We start from the raw sequence: 13,693 nt of genomic DNA on the forward strand, positions 1-13,693 counted from the left end.
GACAGAGCACTAAAATAAAAAGGAGCTTCAGGGACGCCTGGGTGGTTCAGTTGGTTAAGCAGCTGCCTTCGGCTCAGGTCATGATCCCAGCGTCCTGGGATCGAGTCCCACATCGGGCTCCTTGCTCAGCAGGGAGCCTGCTTCTCCCTCTGCCTCTGCCTGCCATTCTGTCTGCCTGTGCTCGCTCTCTCTCCCTCTCTCTCTCTCTCTGACAAATAAATAAATAAATAAATTAATTAATTAATTTAAAAAAAAAAAAGGAGCTTCAGAGCCTGACAATGCTGTGGAGCAGAGCCACCATGTCAGCCCTGAATTGCTCACCTGAAGAGCCACCATAGTAGTCCTGAACTGCCCACCAACAGACTTTGGGTCTCTGATACTCATACTCTAAACTAATTCTAACTGATACGGGGCTCTAGAGTGCCTGCAGATACATCTGCTCTAAAATTATTACAAGAATCCAGGCAAAGAGTAACGGCAGGTTGGACTGGAGTGGTGGCAGTGGAAAGAGAGAAAAGTGAATGAATTGGAGAAATATTTTAGAGGTTAAACCTATGGCTTAATATTTGGAGTGGGGGAGAACAAAGGGGTTGAGAGAGAAAGAGCAACCTAACTAATGCCCAGTTTCTAGGTATGAACAAAGGAAGTGATGGAACCTAGACTGGGCATGAAGATTAGGTGAGCAGATAATATATTCCTTTGTTTCTAAGTAGGGACCGAGATACAAGCCCCCAAATGCACCTGCTCCCATGAAGGAGCTCTTGAACCAGCTTCCAAAACCAGCTCAAGACTCATCTTTTCAGTAAAGCTTCTTGGATTATTCCTGCATCTCCATATCCAACACCATTCAACTTATTCTTTGCTCTTTCCATATCCAACATCCATTTTCAGTGTTTCATACAAAGCTCAGAAAATTTCATTAAGCACCAACTCTAAGTTCTATGTGCAATAGAAAGATGACTTGGTTGGGAGGAGAGTGAACTCAGGCACTGTATTTACCACAGGGATAGAAATAAAAATGAAGTTGTCTCCACTCTCAGGTAGCTCATAGAAAAGAAGGTAGATTAGTAACTATTGTCAGTTCCAGAGGAATCCATCTGATAACAAGTGTGCTCTGGGCCCCTCATTTCCCCCAGTGAAAGTGGTGGCCCCGGCTTGAAGGGTTAGAGAAATCACATATGAGGGGCTATCTGGACCAGGTATTGAAGAGAGATGAAGACAGACATTCCTGGCAAAGGTAATCACTTACACAAAGACATTTGAAGGTGAACTGGTATCATAATTTCAGAGAATTGCTAGCCATTGAGTATTATTAGAGCATAAAGTTTCCATGGTTTGGTTTTTTTTTTTTTTTTTTTTGGAGGAAAGAGGGACAGGAAACTCGAAACAGACTCAGGGCTCATGTCTGAGAAAACACTGTGAGCCACACTAAGTGGTCTAGACTGTAGGTATGGGCAACAGAGAGGGAGGGGATGGGGAATTTTAGGCAGGAGAGTGTTGTGATATATAGCAAAACAGTCATTAAATTATACCAATCGCTAACATTTATTGACTACTTCTTATGTGCCAAGATTTGTGCTAAGAATTTTACCTAGATAACCTCGGTACTCTCCACACAGACGAATATTATTAACATCCTTATCTTCACAGATGAGGGAACTGACATCCATGTAGATTATGGATCTAGCCCAAGGTTACAGACCAGTAAGTAGTAGAGTCAGGATTCTAACCAAAGAGGTCTCCCTCTAGAGCCCATGCCCTTGACAGAGATGCTAATGCTAACATTCCCTCTCATTGCTTATGTAATGAGATGTGTAATGAGATACATTACTTTGCAACTGTGTTTTAAGTCTTTCCATGTATGGAGGTGGTAGAGAGGGAAAATAGGCAGGGTATTTTATAGAGAAGATGTTTTCAATAAATATTTCTAACCAAGGGAGAAATTGAGGCACAAATATGGAATTCTAAATGGCTAAAATTAAAATGCACTTTAGAGAAAATCTAGTCCAGTTGTCTCATATTCCCAGGAATAAAACTAAGGCTCAGAGAAGGGGGTTACACAGACAATTGGTGGCAGGCTCTGACTCTGATATTTCTCTTACAGTATCAAGGAAAAGGAGAAGTGCCCCCATAATCTATTCCTTACCACTCCTCATAGCACTATCTTTCTGGAGATACTGGCAAATTGCACTCACTCCCTGGAAGTAAAAGGACAGCTTTGTTCTTTAAAAAAAAAAAAAAAAAAAAAAAAAAAACAGCAGAGGTCCCAGAAACAAAGCCAGAATCAGCCCCAAGAAATAGGATATGCATACTGCAAAGTCTGAGCCAGCGGGGGATCAGCTGAAGGAAAAGCAAAACTTACCCCAAAGCCATCATAATGGGGAAAACTTCAACCACAAAAGGAAAAAAGATTAACAGCTCAAATACAGAGCTCTAGACCAACTTCCTAAAACCCAGAGTAGGAGCAAGTGAGCCTGCACTGTGCATAACTACCTACCTCCACGGTCAAGGTCGAAGCCAAGCAGACAGGTGCCCAGAGTTACCATACGGCAAACTAACTACCCCAACTACACCATCTCTCCATACCTCTCTCTCTTCTCTTTCTCTCTCTCTCTCTTCCTTACCCCCAATGATGCCCATGTCTTTTTAGTATCTCCAAAGGAAAATATTTTGAAGATGCAAGGCATTTAGAATGATGCACATGCCCAGAAAAGGCCCCAAAGTTTGGGGATTTTCTTCTCCTTCCTTGACACATTGTGACTAGGTTTGTTAAATTACTACTCCATGTTCTGCCTGAAAGGGTAGCTGGTGGCGTGGTGTAGAAGAAAGAGCACTGGACTGAGAGCCCAAAGTGTGATCCTCTTAGCATTGGCTGGGTGACCCTGGGCTTCTTATTTACCCTTTCTGAGCCTCAGTTTGCTGCTCTGAAAAAAACAAACGGTCCTTGGGTTCTAGGATCTTATTAAAAATGACGGGTCATTAAAAAAAAAAAAAATGACAGGTCAGTCTCATCACTGTCCCCTCCCAACAAACATCTACTGCTCCCTGCCTTTGCTCTGGCTGTTCCTTACCAGGAGTGCCCTCCCAGCATCCTTCCACCAATCAAATCACAGTCCGACTTTCTCCAAGAATCTTCCCCTAACGTACCTCACAGTTATATGCTCCTTACTTTGGCAGCCCTCAGCATGTCTGTGTTATTTCTCACATAAATTGCCTTGGAATCCTTCATGCATGAGTGGACTAACTGTCCAAATGGACAGCGAGCTCCTCCAGGGCAAGAACCCAAACTCCCATTCCTTTTCCACTGTACAATTTGTGGGCACATGATACATGTCTGGATTATGCCACTGTACCCCTCAACCAGCTTCAGTTGGCTAAAGTTGAGGCTTCACGTTGGCTACAGAACATCATTAACTTACTCAGAAAATATTTCTTGAATACCTACTATGTGCTGGGCACAGTGCCAGGTATTAGAGATGCAACAGTGAACAATACACATCAAGGACTTCATAGTCTGACATCCAAGGTCCTTCACAGTTGGTCCAGTCCCACCCCCTGGTGTTCTCCCATGTGATCCTCCTCCAGCTAGGATGGTCCATCCTCTTGCCTTCTGCCTCTCCCTGATTTTATTCATGCTGAATCCCTTGCTGGGAACTCCTCTCCACTCCTCACCATCTTCTAGGATGGAAAAAAAGGAAAAGAAGGAAGAGGGATAAAAGGAAGCAGAAGAGGAGAAAGGTTGACCAGAAATCATAAATCCAGCCCAACCATCAAGGACAGGGAAAAACTTTGCCAAGTTCTATCCTGTTGGCTGGGACCTAGAAACCTACTGTTCAGCCCACAGGCCAGTGTTAGCATCCCTTAATGAAAGGTAAAGTTCAGGCCACCTCTCATTCATCCCAGATATGCACCCCTGCCGAGCACTCCTCAGTCTCCTTCCAGATTCATCCATCAGCCCCCATAGGCTGCAAACTTATTCCTTACGCCAATTGCCTCACTGTAGTGATGTAGCTGAACCAGAATGTTTAGATGAATGGCTGAATGAGCCAGTGAGTAACAAACATACAAACCTGCCATCCCTGGTATTTTTCCTTAATTGGATTAAAAACAAAATTTAGTTTCCCTTCTTTTCCTCTTAATGCATGTTACAGATCAGTGCTCCTAATGATTACACCCAGCCCCTGCTGTGCAGGACCACAGGGATGCCAGTGGGTAGTGTCTAGAGGGCCATCGCCCTGCTTTGGCCCGACTTTCCCGGGCCCTTCTCCCACCCTCTCCCCTGCATATGCTGGAGCATGCTTTGAGAAGGGTGACCTAAGGATGATATGGAACAGACTGGGTAGCTCACCAAAACATTTCCCATTTCTCCCTGGATGCACCACCAGCCCATACTTCTCAGCCTGCTCTGCCCTTAGGGTCAGCCATGTGACTGGGTTCCAGCCAAGGGGAGCGTAGGCAAGAGGGATGTGCATCGTTTCCAGGCATGACCCACTCCCTGGCTAAATGGAGAAGACTCCTTCTACAGGAGGGCAGAACCCAAGGAGGAAGGAAATAGGGATGTGGAATTACTACACGAAAGCCTGCCTGCTGAGTATCAGCACAGAACAGTAGGTATGTGAATGAGAAGTCAACTCCTCTGTGTCAGTGAAGCCCGCAGATTGGGACACAGTATGTCACAGCAGTTAGCCTGTCCCCACAACTACAGGTGGACTTGCAGCCCCATCGTGAGGGGAACCGCTGAGCAACTGCTGCCCTGGAGAAGAGAGGGTTTCACAGAGAACATCACACATTATCCTCAAATATGCACAGTCAGAGGGCAGAGTCATCCTGTGTGACCCCAGAAAGCCATTGTAGGACCAACAGGGGTGGAAATGACAAGGATGCAGATCACAGCTAGACACAGGGCAGGAGGAAGTGGACACAGGGAGACCCGAGGAAATAGTGAGCTCCCATCACTAGAGGTGTGCAAAGAGGTAGGAATGCTATAGAAGCTACTCGAGCACCAGCTCGCAGCATGACATCAGCTTCCTATTTTGAAGCTATGTTCAAAACTTAGATTCTATGATTTTAATATGTCTCTCCCAAACAAGACGCTGCCTCCTCCATGGGCTCAGGATCTCCCCAAAGCCCAGGCTTGATCCTCAAGTGAGACAGAAAGCCTCCAGGGCACGAATCCTTTCTCCTTCCGACTCCACCCCAGCTCCTCCCAGCCCCAGCACCCATCAAGGGCCCCATGTTCACATGTGGGGGAAGACTCAGTGTTTGGGGAATGCCTGGTTACTAGGGAAAGCTGGATTTGAGCCCAAAATCTCTATTCCTGAGCAGGAGAGGGAGGGGAATGAACAGACAAGTCTGAGCGGGGAGTGGAGGCAGGAGCAGGAGACTGATCTGAAAAGCAGTTTGAGCTGGAGGAGAAGAGAGCTGGCTGCTCCCAGGTGTCCAGCAAAGGCAGTAATCTTCATTTCTCTCAGCTTTATCCCAGGGGAAAGGCTCACCAGGGATTTCCATAGTGTATTCTCATGAGATGCTCTGGCTCAGTTCTCCAGAGGCTTTTTGACATGAGAGTCTGGGCTATGTTCTCCACTGGCATACACCCGTGTGGGTGTACAAGAGCTCATGCACACACGTGCACACCCCTTTCCACCTCTGCTCTGGCCTCCAGAGAGGACTGCTATCTCCTCAAATACATCCCTGAGCCAAGCTCCCAAGAGCACCCTGAGATTTCTAAGAAATCTAGACTGGGGGAGTGACAGGGAAAGCTGCAGAGAAAAAAAAAGGCTTTGGGGCATTTTCCTGTAAGAATCATTAAGGCATATGAAATCCTGAGGTCTCCTCCTGCCCACACCCGGCCTCACCTCCGCCCAGGGCCTCCCATCACGCATGCACCGCATTAGGGCCAAATTGAATTAGAATAATTAACTTTTGGTCACACTTTTAATTTGATGCTGGAAATAAGAGAGCTAATGGAGATTAAATAAGGCTCTGACTCCAGAGACCAGCCTGGAAGCTGCACAGGGAGGCCCCGGGTTTTCTGGTGGGGAGGGGAAATAAACAGCCAGAGGAGAGAAGCCGAGACAGATGTATACAGCATGCAAAACACATGCCTGGCCACGTGTGTTTATGCCTGTATTCCTTCTCATGTGCCTGTGTGCACTCACTGCATATGGGAACATGCCTCGGCCACATGTAGGCAAACATGCACTTGGGAGTACGTGTACACGAGTGCCTGGAGGTTTGCACACATGAGTGTCTCTTCGTGTGTGTGTGAGCGTGTGTGTGCTGGGTATGCGCACATTGCTTTAAATCCTAGGCAGGCAAAGCGTACTTGACTTTTATGCAATTCATAAATGTCTTCACAGCCATCTGTTGCTTGAGGCCCTTCCACCATATTTTCCCCAAGAGAGCACACAACATCAACCCACCCTCCGCCCTGACCCAGCACTCACCACCACAGAAGGCAGCCTGCAGCTCTCATTGTTATAAAGCATTTCCCTCTTTCCACATTTGCCCATATAGCCCTACACCTGCCCCCAGGTTCACGCAGAACAAGGCCAGTCTGTCCCCTGGAGCATCTCCCAGAGTTGTGACTATTTCCTTCTCCATGATCTCTTCTCTAGGTGAGGCATCTGGTCCCCACCTAGCGTCTCCCTCCCAGAAATGAAGGGCTTCTTTTCGGATGAAAGAAAAAAAGTGCCGTGCCCTTATTTATTTATTTTTTTTTAAGAGAGAGAGAGAAGCCCCCCTAGATCCTCCTATAGAATGTCAGGTGACGCAACATTTTTACATGGCACTCAACACTCCATCCCACACCAGAGCACAAGGCAGCCGGGCTAGGAGAACGGCAATGTCGGAGGGCCCTCTGGGGTCATCCGCTCCAGCCAGGGTCAAAATTCATGTGTATCAGAATCACTGGGTGGGATTTATTAAAATACAGATTCCCAGGCCCCTGCCCAGAAGCTTTGATGCTGAAGGTCTACAGAAGGCACCAGTCCTCTGCATTTTTAATAAGCAGTCAGGTGGCTGTAAGGCAGTCGCCCAGAATGATCACTCGAGAATGCAGACATCGTCCAATCCCCTCATTTTACAGATAGGGAGACTGAGGCCCAGAAAGAGTAGAGATGCTCAGGTGAGTTAGAACCCAAGCCAGGACTGGCACCCTGTCTTCTACCCCCTGGTGCTCGTTCCTACTACCAATTCCAGAGATAGCATCCCTCTGAACCAGTTTCTCCCAAGAGAGCCCATTCCCCCTCCACTACCACGAAGCAGAGATATTCAGGCCCGGGAGAGAAGCATCCTTCTTCAAATCTGACATTCCCATCTGTTTCCACACTTATCCTTCGCCAGCGGGTCAGGAAGAAAGAAGTAGGATCAGAATCCTCCAGTCTGCCAAATGAAGTGTTCCCAGCCCAGGAGGAGCTGAGATTCATGGAGGCCACCACTATTGGAAGGAAATTCCCAGCAGGCAATGAGAAACAGATGGAGGTCAGGGACTCACTGAGGATGTCTGGGCAGGGGGGAGTAAGCCAGGCAAGAGGAGACCAGCCTGGAGTTTCTTAGCAGGAGAGGACACCAGACACACAGGCTGTGGTGGCCACAGGAAGCCTCACCTCCCAAGGGATCCAGACTTACCTTCCAGAAGGTCTGGCCACATCCTCTCCCGTACTGATGTGTCACACAGTCCAGGGGCCTGAGGACTGCGGGTCAAACCTAGCCCCACAGACATAGGGACCGGAGAGGACAAATGAGGACCTGAGATCACACAGCGTTTAGGGCAAAGCGCAGTCACCTACTGCCTGGCCCGGCCTTTCCACTGTACCCCTCTCTGATGCCTTGCTATAAGAAACCAGCACCAACTGCAATTATCTCCAGTAAGGAAAAGACAGAAATAATAAGCACCATGCTAGAGCAGCTCTTTTCTAGACAAAACAAAAACAAAACCAAAGTGCCTGAGACCAGTCCAGGAAAAACTGTCTCTCACCAACACTGACCTTCTTCAATACCTACAAGCATTGTCTCCCTGCCCTGGCCCCCGGGACACCCCCACTTGCTAGGATTAAGTGACAGCCGGCAGGTGCTTTCAAAACTTGGAGTCCCAGGGGCACCAAACATAAGAGATTAAAAAGGAAGAAAAGGGAATTTGACTTCTTTCGAGCTTGCTCCCTGATTTCATTTGGCCTGAGGTCTTATTTCTCTTACGCCGTACAACCAAAGTCACTTTCCATTTCCAATACTGTTTTCTGAGATTCCCCAGAGGAGAGGTGGGGTAGCCCTGACCGCCCCAAAGTCACTCACTGTCACCGTCATCCACAGCCTCTGCCAGCAACTGCCCTGCCGGCGCCCAATAGGAAGAGCCAGGAACTGTGGGGCTGCCGTGGGAGGGACAGGGAGTGCAGGGGGCAATAAGGGAAGAGACGAGCCCAGTCCCCTTGCATGACAGAGCTCAGGCTGAGTGGTTCCCTCCATTTCTCCACTGCTGGGAAGAATGTGAGCAAGGAAAGCCAAGAGGGTCCTTAATGCCTTGCCCTACCTATGGGGAAGGGCTGTGGCTCACAGGGAGGGGCCCAGTTAGGAGGTGAGATGGGTTCAGGCCCTTACTTTTTCAGGCCCCACTTCCCCGGCTCGCCCACGCCGCCTGCTTGAGAACGCCAGGAGGTATCAGACATCTTACTGTCTTAAAGTCAGAGGGACAGAGTGCAGGCAAGGTGCACAGCACACCGCATGTGTGACCTGGCCGGGTCCACGCGTCCTTGGACCCAGCCTTCCGCATCACTAGCAGCAGACCATTCCTGACCCTGCCAGGCCCCCCATGCCTCACATCCCACTTCTTCCCTGACAGCATCCCTCCCCCTTCTATTCCTGCCTTTGTCCCGGGATGAGCACTTAAGGAAAAATCCCGAGTTCGGTATAAGGCACGGAATGGGAAGGCTGAGTCACGCAGGGACCTGGAGAAGCCCCGCGGAAAGGAAACTTGGTCTTTGAGACCTGACAGGGCCGTGGGGTGGAGTGAGGTTTGTCCGCGAAAGAGGTTTGGAGAGAAGTGTTCCGGGTGGAGGAAACAGCTTGCGCAAGGCTCCCTGGGAGGGAAAAGTTCGACTCACTCACTCAAGGATGATGCTGAGCCTCCCCTGAAGGGAGAGAGGGAACTGAGGCAGCTGGGAGGAACCAACAGGACCCGAGGCTTCTGTGCTGTGAGGCCAGGGGCAAGCGCACCCAGGTAAGGCCACCGGCCCAGACGCACGAATCAGGTATTTCCAGGTGGACTGACTCTATTTGATAGCGAATCTCCTGCCTTTCTGTGGAAGCCCAGTCAAGCTCCTTGGCTACTACTGTGAGCCTCAGGGGCCTTGTCTAGAGAGAGGAGAAAATACCTCATAAGCTGGTGTGATGATTTAAATTAAATTGCGTTGGTAGGAACAGTGCTCAATACCTACCATATACTTAACACAATTGCTTTTTCCTCCTACACCTAACTCAGAAGCTTGTGCTGCACGTTCAGCCCTTTCTTCCCTCTGGGGCATACAGCGTAGAGGTGAAGGTCCCCTGTCCCCATGAACCCCACACCTTCAACCAAGTACAACTCACTCTGAGAGCAGAAATAATGCCTTTTCATCCTGTGGCTTCACGGAGCCTCGCTAATGTGGAAAAATTTGTCTCCCTGCTTCAGCTCTTGCCCTCCTCACACGAGGCCCAACCCAGCCATCAGAGCAATCCCATTAAAATCAAAGTCAGGTCAGGGCACTGCTCCGCTCAGAACCCTCCAATGGTTCCGTCTCATTCAGGGTAAAAGCCAGTCATGACTATGACCTACAGAGCCCCGCGTGCTCTAGTCCTCATGGTCTTCTGCTCTCATCACCTACCACTCTCCCCTGCGTCCTTTCTGCTCCAGCAACACTGGCCTCCTCGCTACTCCTTGCCTCCTAACTCAGGGCCTTTGCACGTACACAGATACTCACATGCCCCTCCCCCCTTGCAGATCCTTAATCAGATCATCTGCCAAGTAAGGCCTTCTCAGCCACCATCTATGAACTGTACCACCAACACTCCCACTCTCCCCCTCAGTGCTTTATTTTTTCCTACATAACATGAGTCATCATTAAAAAATTGATTTTGTTTGTTTTTGTCACCCCCTCTAAAACGCAAAGTTCTTACGGGCAAGGCAAGGTGTCTTTTTTATTATTTTATTTTATTTTTTACTGGTTTTGTTCATTCTGAATCCCTCAGTACTGACAACCAACAGTCACTTGGCACATAAAGAGCATTTGGGAAATGAATGGGAGCAGAGGAGGGAAGAAGGAAAGTATCTTCCCAAAGTCCCTGGTTGCCGTTGAAGGCACTGGACATTTCCTCTCAGACAAAGGCAGGTGTCAAATCAAGGCTGGGATTTTAGGTGGACGGGAAGCACACAGTTCATTCGGCACACCCAATGCTCAAAACTACCCAGAGGGAGGATTCTGACTTCCAGGAGGGGGAAGGCAAGTTTCCAATCACCAGCGACCCCCACGGAAAATACTGGTATGGATTACATATCCGCCCTTATTCTGCAGTGCCCTCCAGCCCCACCCATGAGCAGATGCACGAGGCACAGAATCCAGAACAGCCCCATGACCCATCAGCCTCCCTGGGAGCACTCCAAGAGATGCCCGGCAAGTTCTTGGTGGCGCCCATGCAGGTGCCAATACCGCTGGCTTTTACTGGGCGGGGGCCTTAGGAACTCCCTGCCCCTCCAGTCTCCCGCCTTCTAAATGTGGGAGACAGCGATCCCTGTCTGCCGACCTCGCAGAGCTCCTACAAAGCCCAAGTGTGAGTGAACATGGAAACTTCCATGCAGGTGAGCATTTGGTCCCTGAACTCTCCTCCACCCAAACCAATTTCTTCATGATTCTAAGAACAAACACTTCCTCTTCCCCTTCATGTGCAAACCAATTTAAAACCCCAGATTTTGCAAAAAGAAAACTCATCTCGGAGCACCTGTGTGGCTCAGTCGGTTAAGCATCTGTTTTTGATCCCAGGGTCCTGGGATGGAGCCCCATGTCGGGCTCTCTGCTCAGCAGGGAGTCTGCTTCTCCCTCTCCCTCTGCCTGCTGCTCTACCTCCTTGTGTTCTCTCACTCTCTGTCAAATAAATAATCTATTTAAAAAAAAGAAAGAAAGAAAGAAAGCTCATTTCTCTGGATCCCTTTGCTTGTTTTATGTCTTTGTGTCTCTTTGTGTTTCTAATTAATTCGATGTCTTTTCCTCTCTCCCTTGACCTCTCTTTGTGTCTCCGTGTGTGGCTGGCAGGCTGGCTGTCTGCCTACCTGCCTGCCTGCCTGTCCATCCGTGAGCTCCCTGTTTCCTGCTTTCGCTGCCTCTCTCTGTACAACTGTGTGTCCCTCTGTCTTACCCTTGCTCTTCATGTGTCTCCTACTTTGTCTCTCCTCTCTCTTCTCCTCAGTCTCTCTGTTGTTTCCCCATCTGTCCTACTACCTGTCTTTGTGTCTCTGTATCTGAATATGTTTCTGTGTTTTACCATTTCTCCCTTTCTAGTTCTCACTTTCTCTATCCCCCTCTTCCTGAATCTCTGTGCTCTCTCTCTCTCCCCACCCGCTCCCTAGTTGCTTCTTGTCTCTGTGAGGATTTATGTAACACACAGACAGCAGTGGCAGTAGCCAATTTGAAAGGCTGCTTGCAGATATAAGAACTTAATGCTACCTTAGGCTTCAGGAAAATGAGCTGTGGTCCTCCTGAGAGCTCCTTCGCTCAGGGATGCCTGGACCTTCCCCTCTCTCCTCCTGAAAAGGAGAGAGGCAACTCTTGATTTTTTTCTTTAACATTTTAATTTAGTTTATTTATTTGAGAGAGAGAGCACAAGCAGGGGGAGAGCAGAGGGAGAGGGACAGACTCCCTGCTGAGAAGGGAACCCAACACAGCTCCATCCCAGGACCTGAGATCATGACCTTAGCCAAAATCAAGAGTCGGACACTTAACCCATGGAGCTACGCAGGCGTCCAGAGAGGCAACTCTTTACACAACATCCTCAAGCCCCTGCTGTGTTCAGGGACCTTTGCACCACCCGGTTCCCAGGGAGTAAGAGTCACAGTTGCTCTCCCCCTCTAACTGGCACAGTGGAGACAGCACTGGACTCAGGGTTGGGATACCTGAGTCTCACCCCACTCAAAGAAGCGTTGAGCAGATCTTGGCCCCATTCTGAGTCTGTCTCCTATCTGGAAAACAGCTACAATACTCTAACCTGGGGCATCCTGTTATAGGGGAATCGAGTGACCCCAGATCATAGCACATCCTGATGACAGGCAGCACTGTGTAAGAGAGGAGGTATCAGGGCCAATGAAAGCCCCCAGAGAAGATGCCAGGAGAATGACTCGGTGACTCCGGGGTGGAAAGCTACCTTCCCTTTCATCCACCCCATGGCTGATGACTGGGATGTCTACCGTGACTGCTTAGCTTCCCTAACACACTTGGCCCATGCTAACCCTGCACCCAGCCGATCACGTTGGGCAGGAGGCCTGAGCACATCTGATCCCTTCTCAGCAGTAGCAGCTGAGGGCCAGAGAGAAAGTAGGAGAGAGGCGGAGTGGAGAGCATGGGTACCTGATTCCCTGGGTTGGTGGGGTCACAGGAGAGGAGGAAGGTAGGGGGAAGAAATAAACATTTAGCCAGCATGTGTTCTGGGATTTGCTCAGGGCAAAGTACAGGAATGGAGTCTTGCTCAGAGAGGTTAGAAAACTTTGCTGAGGTTGCCCAGCTTATAAATGAGCATGTAGGAGTTGGCATGCATGTCTGCCTGGCTCCCAAAGTCTATGGTTTTTCAGTAGCCACGGCAACTTACACAGGAGAGAAGGAATTTCAAAAAGGAAGGGAAACTCACAGACACACTTTTCATACTGTGCATGTCCCCAGAAGTCATCCTTCTCTGTGGAAAAAGGCAAGGGGAGGTGGGTTTGCTAGGACTACAAAAGAGAATCTGGGAAGTATTTTGAAGGTGGAGCTCAATTTCTGCTTTCAGAGAAAGCTTGCAGCACTGACACCAGGGAGGCAAAAAGATGTCATCTATTTCCACAACATAAAGACAATGGGCGCAGACTGCAACAAGAGGAACTTGGAGTAGATTGGAGGAAGGACTTCCCGCCCATCAGAGAACTAACTGGTCCTGGCTTGAGTTCACCCTTGTGAAGGAAGGGTCTCCTTTCCTAAAAAGCATTGCAATGGTGCTAACCTGAGTGGACACAGAAAACCCTCTACGCCAAATGACCTGTTGGCAGCTCCTACAGTTCTTAGTGTGCATGAGTGTAGGTAAACCTTTAGGGTTTCGGTGTAGGTACACACGCCACCACACACATTCACACAAACATATCTTGGAGGCTTAAACACATGTGTTTCTCCCTGATGAGGCTCTGCAGCCCACCCCCAGAGAGACTCACCAGCCCCACCCTGAACTCTCTCTGTGTGGCGGCACTGCGAGGGGAGGGCCCCGCAGCTGGGCTGCTGGGCAGCGGTGCCCCCACAGACAGGCAGGAAGCCAGAGCAGACACTTCTATCTCCTCATCACTCCAGGCAGCCACCTCCGAGCCCTCTGCCTTTCAGGAAGCCAAGTCAGGAAATTAACAGGGAGCCAAGACGCCTCCAGACACCTGCCCGGAAATTCAAACCTGGAGCAGGTGGGGGATGGCTCAGGAGGCAGGGCCTATGATGGGAGG

Source organism: Enhydra lutris, unplaced genomic scaffold (genome assembly GCF_002288905.1).
Source record: "Enhydra lutris kenyoni isolate GAN:26980312 unplaced genomic scaffold, ASM228890v2 scaffoldscaffold26, whole genome shotgun sequence".
Taxonomy (NCBI): domain Eukaryota; kingdom Metazoa; phylum Chordata; class Mammalia; order Carnivora; family Mustelidae; genus Enhydra; species Enhydra lutris.